Source organism: Vombatus ursinus, unplaced genomic scaffold, assembly GCF_900497805.2.
Source record: "Vombatus ursinus unplaced genomic scaffold, bare-nosed wombat genome assembly UNPS02014861.1, whole genome shotgun sequence".
Classification (NCBI taxonomy): domain Eukaryota; kingdom Metazoa; phylum Chordata; class Mammalia; order Diprotodontia; family Vombatidae; genus Vombatus; species Vombatus ursinus.
The window spans coordinates 230,274-242,473 of NW_020954639.1; positions in this window are offsets into that span (position 1 = coordinate 230,274).

Genomic DNA, 12,200 nt, shown 5'->3' on the forward strand with positions numbered 1-12,200 from the left:
CTCTCCTCTCTCCTCCTCTCCTCTCTCCTCCTCTCCTCTCTCCTCCTCTCCTTTTCCTCTTCCTCCCCATCCTCTCCTCTTCTCTCTTCTCTCGTTGTTTTGGTTTGCATTTATCTTATTATCAATTTAGAAAAATTTCTCACCATGTTATTGATAGTTAGCATTTCTTATTTTGAAAATTGGTGGTTAAATTCTTTGTCTACTTACGTATTGGGGAATGAATCTTATTCTTAAATATGTATATTAACTCTATTTATTTTGTAGATAAGAATTTTGTAAGACATTTGCTATAATTTTTCCCAGGTATTTATTTCCATACTTAATTTAGCTGTATTAATTTTGTCATATGGAAAATTAAAATTAAAATATTTATAATAAAATGGACTCTTTTATATATTAAATATATAAAATACATATTAAATATATTAAAATCACCTTTTTCCCTTTAGTGAGAATTCTCCTTCCAGTCATAGTTATTCAAAGTACCACCTTTCATTTATCTCTATTTATGACATGACCTTTTGTATTATGGTGATGTATCTATTTGGAACTTATTGTGATTCATGGTATAAGACATGGTCTAAACCTAATTCCTTCCAAACTGCTTTCCAGTTTTCTTAGTAGTTCTTGATACTTAGAAATTTTTTTTCTCTATTAGGTAGTGTTTTGGGGTTTTTTAAATAGTACTGGCTGTAATGTTCAATTGCTTTTGAGTCTTGTTTGCCCATTCTGTTATAATTACTAACTCTTTAAATCATACCAAATAGTTTTGACTTATAGTTTGAGAAGCTAGCTTCCTTTCATTACTATTTTTTAACTTTCCTAGAGATTATTGACCTTTTTGTTCCTTCAGGTGAATTTTTATGTGATTTAGCCCAATTTTATAAAGTAACTCCTTTATATTTTGATTGGTATACACCAAGCATGTGAACTAACATAGGTGGTATTGTCATTTTTATTAGATTGGTATGACCCAACCGTGAAATATGAATAACTCTCCAGATGTTCATCTCTTATCTCCTTATTGTTCCTGTATGACCAGCCTACCTCCTTTCTGGCCGTACAGTTGATGGATAATACTGTATCTTTCATGTCACTTCTTGGAAGAAAGTCATCTTTGGCTAGATGCTGCAACCTCCTTACGTACATTTCTCCATAGCTTTTTGGGTCACCCATAATCAACACAATAATAAATCAAGCCTCGATTTGTAATGTTTGCTGATTTCTGAGGACAAAATGCTCACACTGAAAATTTAACAGTAGGCTTTCCTAAGTCTGATTGAATTGTCTCCAGCTCAGCTCTGTAACTTATATCATATATACAAAGTAAATGCAAAATAATTTCCTTTGGTACTCGGTTTTGTCATATGTAAAATGAGAGGATTGGAGTAGTTGATTTCTCAAGGTCCTTTGTAGCTTTACATCCTGTAATCTCATTTATTCTCAGTCTATTCCTGTGAGGTAAGTATTGTTATACCTTTTCTGACTAGTAGCAATTAATGCACAAATACAATACAGTTATCCCTTTCATACTGAGAGTGGTTGGGACTACCACCTCCCCCGCCCCCATGATCTGGAAAATCTGTGTAAATTTTTTTGGCCCTCCCTTTATACTAGAGAAGAAGTTTGAATTTTTTCTTTTTCTGTTATGGGGTGTTTACGAGCACCTTATTGTAAAATTTGGGTGAAGTATTTGGTCATAGGCTGTGCTGGATTTTGTGTGTCTGCAGCTTCTGCAAAACTCCCCAAAAATTACCATCTAATTTCTTATGTTGACCCACGATATATCAAAACTGAGATGGGGAAAGTTGTGATGTGGAAGGAATAACTGTATATGATTACTTACTCAGTGTCCCAGGCACTGAGTGGGGATAGGCTCAGCACATAGGTCTCTGATTCCAAGCTATTGGATAGTAATTCAGTGAGTTAGTGAGGTTGTACAGTTTGTCTGTGTTGTCTGAGTGTGTATGTACCTTGAAGTCTTTGAGGGTCTTTAGTACACGTTTTCTTTTTACTCCTAGGTGGGAACTAGCTCCTTTCTACATAGCCAGCTCCCTAAGTAGCTATTCACCTGACTCATAAAAGCACCAGTCGGGGAGTGGCCCTATTTTAACATAATACAGGGACAACTCAACCTCTGCTTCACTGAAACAAGTCCCACTCTCTCTCCACTTTTTTTTTAATTGGAAAGAGACCTTCAGCAGTATTTTAGAATAGACCTAGCCCAGTCAGCATAGGTCATGTCTGCCAAGGAGAGCCCACTCCTCATGAGCCAGGGCTATAATTGAGCGCTCTGGGTACTGCTCTCAGATTGTGGGCTTGACAATTGATATATGAGTTGCTAACTTTATCCACAAAACATTGTGAGCCAAAGTGGCCCCTGAGAAGCTTAGGGCTCAATTCTCTTTGGGAAACTGCAAAGCAGCTTCATGCTGGACCTCCATCACATTTAGTAAGAATGTTGGTATTTTAAATTGGGAAGAACAAAATCTTAACAAGCCAATCAGATAAATACTATGGATTCTACAATGCAAGCAATAATGGGGGCTGCAGAAAGGGGAAGTTCTTTTCTCGGAAATTTTAAAGTTTTTCCTCCAGTTAAATTTCCTTTTTTAAATGATCTGCAAATTTAAAAAAGGTCATTTTCATAAAAGAGATTTTTTTTTGGAAAATTTCAAAAGTGGTTTTCATTTTAAAGACATAGCTCTTAACAATAGATCGTGTTCTTTGATAGTGTTAGAATAACAAGTGCCTCATTTCTACATTCTTAGCTAAATGAGAAGTAGGATTTAATTAATTCAGCAAGCATTTATTGAGTATATCCTGTACACATAGCACCATGATAGGTGCTATGCAGACTACCGAAGAAATGGGACTTTGGGAAGCATGGAGCATACGAATAATGTCCTTTGTCTATGTAATGTCTCGTGGTTGCAGCCTCCAGGCACATAAATGGAGGAGAATGGGCTAGATGACCTTTTATGTACCTACCATCTCTCAATCTATGATCTTGTGTTTCTCCAGGGTCTCATTGTAACATCTAGGTCAGTCGAAATTCATCAAATGCTAGTGGAGTAGAAATTTTGCTGGGTCCTCCCAGGGGGGAAGGCATGATATGTGGACCCAAAGATGAACTGTATGTGTGTTAGCCAAGGCCCAGCTTAGTTCTATTTGGAGATGTTCATCACCAGAAGATTGGCTATCAGGTGTAGATTTTAAAAAATTTTAAATTTTTTGTTACACCAACCATGGAGGATTAGGGCTGCACAGAGATTGAAGTTTGTTTTGGTGGAGGAAGCACCTGTACCAGTGATATTGCAGCTATCCTGGAGGAGTGAAGTCATAAAGTTATAGAACTATTTAATTTGTTCCTACAGATTATTATTATTATTATTATTATTATTAATAATAATGATAGCTAACATCTCTATAGTGCTTTAAGGCTTGCAAAGCACTTTATAAATATTATCTCATTTTATCCTCAAGACAATCCTGGGAAGTAAGTATTGTTGTCCCCATTTTACAGATAAGGAAACTGAGGCAGACTGAGGTTAAATGACTTGCCCAGAGTCACATGTCTGAGGCTAGATTTGAATCAGTTCTTCCTGACTCCAGGTCCAGCACCCTCTCTTCAATGCCATCTGGTTATTTCCTTTTTACAAATGAAGAAACCAAAATTGAGAGACGTTAATTGAATTACTCAAGGCCAAGCAAGCATCCTAATGAGTAACAGGACCCAAACTCTAAACTAGCCCCTCTGCCTTCAAATCCAGTGCTCTTTCCACAGTACCTGCACAAGACACTTAATGAGAACACAAGGCTTAGAGAAATGAAACATCAATGAATTAGTGAACTGTCCTTCATGTATCAAAGGGCCACCACTGATCCACTGTGTTCATTGATATGAGATGGTTTTTCCAGTAGTGACTATCACTAATCTAGCCAGAATCTCTGGTCCGGATCCAATTGCAGGGGTTTTCTACTAAGGTCAATGGAATGACTTAGCAGTTAAGAAAAAGAGTTCTGGGCTTTGTTATTTTGTAATAATAATAGTAATGATAATGACTATCATTTCAATATCTCTTATTATGTGCCAGGCTAAGCACTTTACAAATATAACTCATTTGATCCTCGTAACAACCCTTGGAGGTAGGTGCTATTATAATCCCCATTTTACAGATGAGCAAACTAAGGCAGACAGAGGTTAAGTAGCTTGCCTGGGGTCGTACAGTTAGTAAGTGTCAGAGGCTGGATTTGAACTCAAGTCCTCAGTTTTGTCACCTACAAAACTGAGGATAATAATAGCACCTACTTCCCAGGGTATTGTGAGGATCAAATGAGATAATATTTGTAAAGCGCTTAGCACAGTGCCTGGCACATAGTAGGCTCTTAATAAATGCTTCTTTCTTTCCTTTCTTTTCATTTAATTTTAGACCAAACCAGCAGTATTGTATTTATAAAAATTGCATAGAGAATTCTGATGTGAAGTATATATGGGGAGGGGCAGGATGATTCAGTGGATAGAATCCTCCTGGTCCTTGAGTCATAGGACATGGGTTCATATCCCACCTCTGACACTTAAGGCTTATTTGAGTTGGGGCAAGTCACAACCTCCCTGTGCCTCAGTTGTCTCAATTGTTAAAGATTGGACAAGATTGCCTTTAAGGTGCTCCAGATATGAGGTCCCATGTTCCTATGTGTAAGGTTAGAGGTGCAGTCCATGATGTGGTCATAGTTCAGATCATAAACATACCATGGTTTCTGTTAGTTCCAGGCTCTCCCCAAATGAGCAGATTCAGCCAAAGCGGTATAGAAACCTGAGCTAGGTAATATGGTCTATCTTTGTAATAGGGACTGGTACATGTGCTGAGCACCTCTGATGGTACTCATCTCATGGAAGAGCCAACAGAGTCTGCTTCTGGGAGAGTTGGGCTACGGTGTAATGGAAGTACCTTGGAGAGACTTGAGCAGGAGTAGACGTTCTGTAACTACTTTTAGTTTGCTACGTTCAGCGCTCGGTCCTCCATTTTCCTTTGTCTGTGTGCTCTACCTTACAGCTGTCATGTTCTCCCAAGCTCTCAACTATAATTCTTATGTATATAGTGTTCAAGTCTTTATCTTCAGCCTTGACTTCTGTGGTTTTTTCTGTGTCTTGTCTCTTGGACTTTTCCACATGGATAAACTGATACCTCAAATTAAATGTGTCTGAGACCCAGTGAAGTAGCAGTAGTGTAGATGAAAGAATTTAGGTTGGATGTCATGATAATTGCATTCTAGTCATGACTTTGCTGCTAGCTGGTTTTGTGATCTTGACAAATCATTGGATTTTTTTGTGGGGGGAGCTGGTGGGCACATGTCCTCATCTGTACAATGAAATCGATTGACTGGATCATCTTTACTGGAAAATCAAAAAATGTCAGAACTTTGAGGGACCTCAGAGATCTCTAGTTCGACTACCCTATTTTACAGAAGAGAAAAATTAGACCAGAAATATAAATGAGTTTCCCAAGATCATACAGCTAGTGTTACCCTGGTTTCCTTTATAAAATTTCTGTTATTGATCATTCTTCTAGTCTCTCTGGCAAACCAACGTTAATGTTAGATTTGCCATAATGATATTAGCTAGATGCCTTGTCTACCATCCTTTCACCCGGAGCAACTCAGAAGTGACCCAGAAAGCAGCAAGGGAACGCTTTTCTTTTCCAGGCATTCTTCCTTGTCCTTTCTTACAGATTCTTTCAGGCAGTGGACAAGAGTTGTTTACCCTTAGGATTGTTCATGTTACATCTGGCCCAAGAAATATAAAATAGACTCCATAGAGACCTGAAAACTCAATTAAATGAAGTTGTCTGATGTTATCACAAAGAGAGTAAAGTCAAGTGACATTCCCCTCAGAAGACACCTTAAATGCAATGGGATTGCTGTGTGCGGTCATTGAAGCCTTTGGTATTTTGGTGGATAGCAGGATAATTAATGCTGGACTCATTACAAGCAGAATTTGATCATTTTCACTGTGTTGTTAATTTTTAACATTTTTTTTGAGGCTATCCTAAAGCTCAGAGAGAATCAAAATATTCCAACCCAGGATTTCCTATTTAAGAAATGCATATTAAGTGGCTTGTCTGGGCAACATATTGATAGGTACTGGGGATAAAAAAAAAATTCCTGGCTTCAGTTGTTTACACTGGGGTGGAGAGAGGGAGTAGGAAGGATACAGCATGAATACACATAAACAGAATACATTTGAGGAGAGACAGAGACAGAGAGAGACAGAGCAAGAGAGACAGAGACAGAGACTAACAACTAGAAATATCCAAGAAGGCTTCCTTAAGAATGTCCACCTGACCTGAGCCTTGATGATAAAGTGCTTTCCAGGTATGGGGCAGCTTGTGCATATGCACTAAAGGAGAGGACGTGTCAAGTTCAGGAAACAACTAGTCGGCCAGTTGGACTGGAATGTAGAGTGTGTGAAAGGGATTAATTTGAAATAAGAACGGGAAGGAAAGTTTGAGCCTGATTATCCAGATCCTTGCATGCTAGGCTGCTGAGCATTATTTTGTTCTACTGGCAGTGCGGAGCTACTGAAGATTTGTGAGTAGAGGAGTGACACGGTCAGACCGTTTCCTTAAGGAGTTTTTGTCGTCGTCGTCGTTGTTGTTATTGGCAACTGTCTGGAGGCTGCATTGAGAAGGGAAGAGATAGGAGAAAGGAGAGCAAGTTGGAGACGACTTCAATAGTAATGCAGAAGAACTGAGGGTCACCCAGCCCCGGTTTGCCCCGGTATGCCCCGGTATGTCTCTGTGGGGTGAGTGAGAAGTGAACTTGCCCTGGAATCACCTGGATTCTGGGGCTTGCTCTCTATTCACCACAGCCTTTTGCTCCCACATTTATGTAGATATAGCTAACTGTATATTTATGGAAGTAGCCTTATAATTGGGTTGAAAAATGAATATCTGGGGGCAGGTTGGTGACACAGTGAATAGAGTGCTAGGCCTTGAATCAGGAAGAACTGAGTTCAAATCTGGCCTCAGATATTTCCTAGCTGTGTGACCATGAGCGAGTCACTTAACCCACATTTCATCCAAAAAAAAAAAAAGAAACATGAGTATGTAAAAAAAATGCATATATACATATGCATATATATAAACACATACACATGCACACATACACATATGTATGTATGTATTTGATTTTGTCCTGAAAGTCTGAGTACAGATTTTCAGACTTTTGGGACATTATATGTGTGTGTATAGATATAGATATAGACATAGATATGGCAGCAAGGTGGTATGGTGAATAGAACACTGGGCTGGAGTCAGGAAGACCTGAGTTCAAATCTGGCCTCAGACACTTACTAGCTGTGTGACTGTGGGCAAAGTCACTAACCTCTGCTTGCCTCAGTTTCCTCATCTGTAAAATGGAGATAATAATAGTACCTACTTTCCAGGGTTGTTGTAAAGAATAAATGAGAAGATATTTGCAAAGTGCTTAGCACAGGCCCTGATACATAGTAAGTGCTATATAAATGTTAGTTGCTTACTATCATTATTAATTATTATTGTTGTATGCATATATAGTACATTTGTAAAGGCTAGACAACCTCTAGGTCCAGTCCAGAGTTAAGTTCCCTTCTTTGAGTCCTCATTCTTCTTTAGCTCCTCAGAACTCTCCAGATCATATAAATTTCCCAGAGGATTAGGGCGGGAATGAAGAGGGTGCAGTGTTAACTGAGAAGAAAAAAAAACAGCTAGAAAAACACACACACACACACACACACACACAGAATTAGGTGACTAGTGGAGATCACTTCTACCTCATTGGAGAAATATCTGGATACTTGGGAGGGGCAGCTAGGCACCTGTTGAACTTGGTTTAGATGGATTCTCAGCGTAGGACTTCTCTGCCTTCCAGCAGTACTGTGGTGTCCTCAATGCAGCACAGAGTTGATCATTTCAAATGACCCTACTTCTTGCTCAGCCCCGCCCCTCCCCCCCCACCAAGGCTAGGCAGATGCTGGGAATGTAGGTGGGCTAAAGCCTCTCTCCTCAGCTCTCCACCCAGAGTGATGGAGAGCCAATGGAAAAAATAAAAGCCATGTTTCAGCTCAAAGTGCATCTGAGTATACATTTTATTCATCAGCCCAGGGCAACATCAATAACAACAACAACAAAGCACAAAGCTTCACTTCCATGAAGCTTTATTTTGGGGTGTATGATGAGTGTGTAAAGTAGACAGATTACAGGAGCGTCTAGGAAAGATGAGTTTCCCTGAAGGCATTCTATTTTAGTCCGAGGATCTTTGGTGAATCAAAGTCAGGTTTCACAAGGAGGCCCCAGGCCAGAATGGGTGGTGAACACACATCCCTTGTCTTTTTCCAGTGTAGCTATCCTTTCCTGGAATCTATTCTATCTGGGCCTACCTTTCCTTTCAGCTCTCCATGATCTTGACTTGTCCTACCTTCTCATTCAAAGGGTAATCATCCTTTATCCCTTCTCAACCCACATGTTCAATTTGTTGCCAAGTTTAATTTGTTGATTCTATCTCTATCATCTTTTCTACTCTCATGGTCACCATCCTAGCTCAGGCCCTTATTACCTCTCTCGGAGTAGAGTAATAGTCTCTTAACTGGTCTTTCTGCCTTCTCTCTTTCCTCTTTCCAATCCAGTATTCACACTAATGCTAAATAGATCTTTCTAGTGCACATCATTATCTTGCTCTAAAACCTTTGCTGGTTATCCATCTAGACTCTAGAAGACATACTAAGTCTGGTATATATAAGCCCTGCTTTTATTATGATTCCAATCTACATTTCTAGCCTTATTTTGCTTCACTTCCTATTCTCAGTATCCACGCTCCAGTCAAATTGGATGATTGGAGGCTTCATAATCTCATCCTCCTCTCTCCAACCATTATGAATTTACAAAAGTTAGCCCTCCCTCCCACATATCTGGGATATACTTTCTACATCACTGCCAATCAAAATTCTTTTCTGCCTTTAAGGCCCAATGCAGAAGCCATATCCTCCATGAAGGCTTCCCTGATCCCCTCAGCTAAGGTACTTTCCATTCTTATAATGCAATGAACATTTCCTTTACCCATTTACCACATTCTTTCTTTTACTATTTGTGTCTGTATCATCTCCATTATGACAAGCTCTGCACAAGGGCAGGAACAAGATGGTTTTTCCTTTTTTAAATTAAATTTTATGTTTTGAATGAACAAGAATTTATTTTCTCTCTCTCCTACTTCTCCACTACAATGAAAAAATAAAGAAAAACAAAATCCTGGTAACAAATAAGCAAAACAAGTCTCCACATTGGCTAAAAATATCTACCTCATTCTGCATCTTGAGGTTCAGGTCCATCACCTCTCTGACAGGAGACATTCTTCATTATTGGTCCTCTGGCACCATGATTGCTCATTGTGTGGATCAGAATTCTTAGATCTTTCAAAGATGTTTGTCTTTACAATATCGTTCTTATGGTATTGTTCTCCTGATTCTGCTCACTTTATTCTGTCTTAATTCATAGACGTTTTCCCAGGTTCCTCTGACACCATCCCCTTTTTCATTTCTTATTGGCCCAATAGTATTCTATTACATTCATATACCACAATTTGTTCAACCATTCCCCAATTGATAGGTACCCTCTTAGGTTCCAGGTTTTTTTTTTTTTGATACCACAAAAAGAGTTGCTATAAATGTTTTTGAACATATGGGAACTTTCCCTCTTTCTTTGATGATCTTTGTGAGTTTTAGCCATACTTGTGATGCTGCTGGGTCAAATGGTACCCATAGTTTACTAACTTTCTTACTAAATTACTTTCTAGAATGGCTACACCAATTCACAGCAGAACCTAGCACAGTGCCTTAAAGATAATAAGTGTTTAATGAATGTTGGATTGAACCAGATAGAGAAGAAACACATTCATGGTTTTCAGGATTAACACTCATTGTTTGTACATTTAAAATTATTCTGCTTGGTCATGCTATTTATACATGTTGGCAGTATATTTGATTGGTTAATGAGTAGCAGTTTCATGCATTCAGGTTTTTTTTTTAGACATTGATGAATGCAGTTGTCGTATTATAGGTGGAGATGAAAGGCTTTTCAAAGTTAAGGACTTTTTGTTCAATTAGGATAAGGGTAAGGGTTGTGATGAAGCATCTGTAAAACCCAGCCCTAACCTTATTCCACTCACACCTATCCCTGAGAGGTGAGAGAGAAAGAATGAACTGGTGCTTTTAAATCTATTAGGTCTTTGAGGGATCACTTTTCATGGAATATAGCTGGTAGTCATGATGGTACTGTTTTGGGAGGTGATGTCCTAGAGGATGGGTCTGTCTCTGATAGCCTTACTCTAGGGAGCTTATAGCCCAGAGATATTTGATCACTACTTTTTTAAAAATCTAGTTTAGAAATGGACAAAATTCAGGCAGACTCTGGGTTGAAGAGGATACACATATGTAAGGAGATGCTGGCCTTCAGGGAATCCTTGGCAACAGACAAAGAGATATCGATTGTGCTTTACTACTTTTTTACACCACATTAGAATCTTATAAAACATGAAGCTTATTCCTATTTGCCCCATACTATAGAGCAAAGCCAGCTCCTTGCAATAACCATAACTTACTGACCTTTCCTCCTAGCTATAACCTCTGGGTGTTTTAAAAACTTTTTTTTCTTACCTTAGATACAGTAGCATCATAGTCTTCAGTTATACAGAGCTTCTTCCAGATTATGTACAAATACCTATGTTTTAAGGAATTTTGCTAGGCTGTTGAAAGATGCTGTCTTAAGAATTCCAAATTCTTTTCTTTTTTCTTTCTTTCCTTCCTCCCTTCCTCCCTCCCTCCCTCCCTTCCTTCCTCCCTTCCTCCCTTCCTTCCTCCCTTCCTCCCTCCCTCCCTCCCTTCCTTCCTCCCTTCCTCCCTCTCTTCCTTCCTCCCTCCCTTCCTCCCTCCCTTCCTTCCTTCCTCCCTTCCTTCCTCCCTCCCTTCCTTCCTCCCTTCCTCCCTCCCTTCCTTCCTTCCTCCCTCCTTCCCTTCCTTTCTTCCTTCCATTTGTCTCTATTTTTCTCTATCCATTTATTTATATACTCATTTATTTATTCATATATGTATAGACAGATTTATTTATTTAGGTAAACACATGAGCAATTTCACTTGGCCCAACTGATGGGAATAAGCTTCTGGTACCATCTGGCAATTAGTTGCAACTTGCAGAATGCTCTAGCATTGGCTTACCCACATCTCCTATAATCCTGGTATCTGGCCTTCTTTCCACACCTGAGGAAGCCCCAAGTGTCATTTCCCCCCCTAGATCTGTTGGGGAAATTCTGAAACTCAGCCTGACACTTTCCTTGATTCTGAAAAATGAGGCATACTCGACAGAGGCCAGGTGGGTGTTTGCATTGTGTCAGAAGAGCAGCCAAGAAAGCTCCTGCTCCTCTTGGATCCCGATTCTGCTTTCTGTCCCCTTGACTGCCAATAGAGCTCCCACAGTGGCTACCCAAAGCACTGGTGTGCAGGCAAAAGAGCAGGTAAATTAAAAAGGAACTCTTGCTACCCTGAGTTTGTTACCGAGATGGGAAATAATTGTTCCAACTCAGCTCAAAAGAGCTTTTAAATGGTAATGCTGACGTGATCTATACATTTAATTCTACCTTGTGTAATGGGCATAGAAAAAGGATGCAACAGAACCCAGCAAAAGATCATTCTTCTCCAGATTGGCGATATTGCTGAGGGCTGAATGCACAAACAGAAGCTGTTGAGTGAAATAAATGAAAAGCAACTGCTGATATCACAGTTTACATCCAAGGAATGCGCAGAGTTATTCTTCAGCCAAACTAGCTCTACTGAAATAGCCTTTTCCCACATGCGCAGAGAGGAAATGATTTGTACTTGTGTTAATATGCTTCTAGTGAATCTTCCTTCCACACTCAGATTGATACAACAACCAATCTTCAGTTATCCCTCCCTCCTCTCAGTAGAGAGGTGGTAGGCTACAGGTGTGGAATACAGAATACTAGGCATGTTCATCATATCAAGTTTTTTTTTTTATCCTTATTTGTTGCAAGAGAAGCTTCTATTTGGTGTATGCATTTTGGTGTGGTGGTGGTATTTTGGGAAATGAGAGAAATGTTCTAAAGAAAATCAATAAAACATGGAAAAGAATACTTACTGTGATTTTTGGATGGGC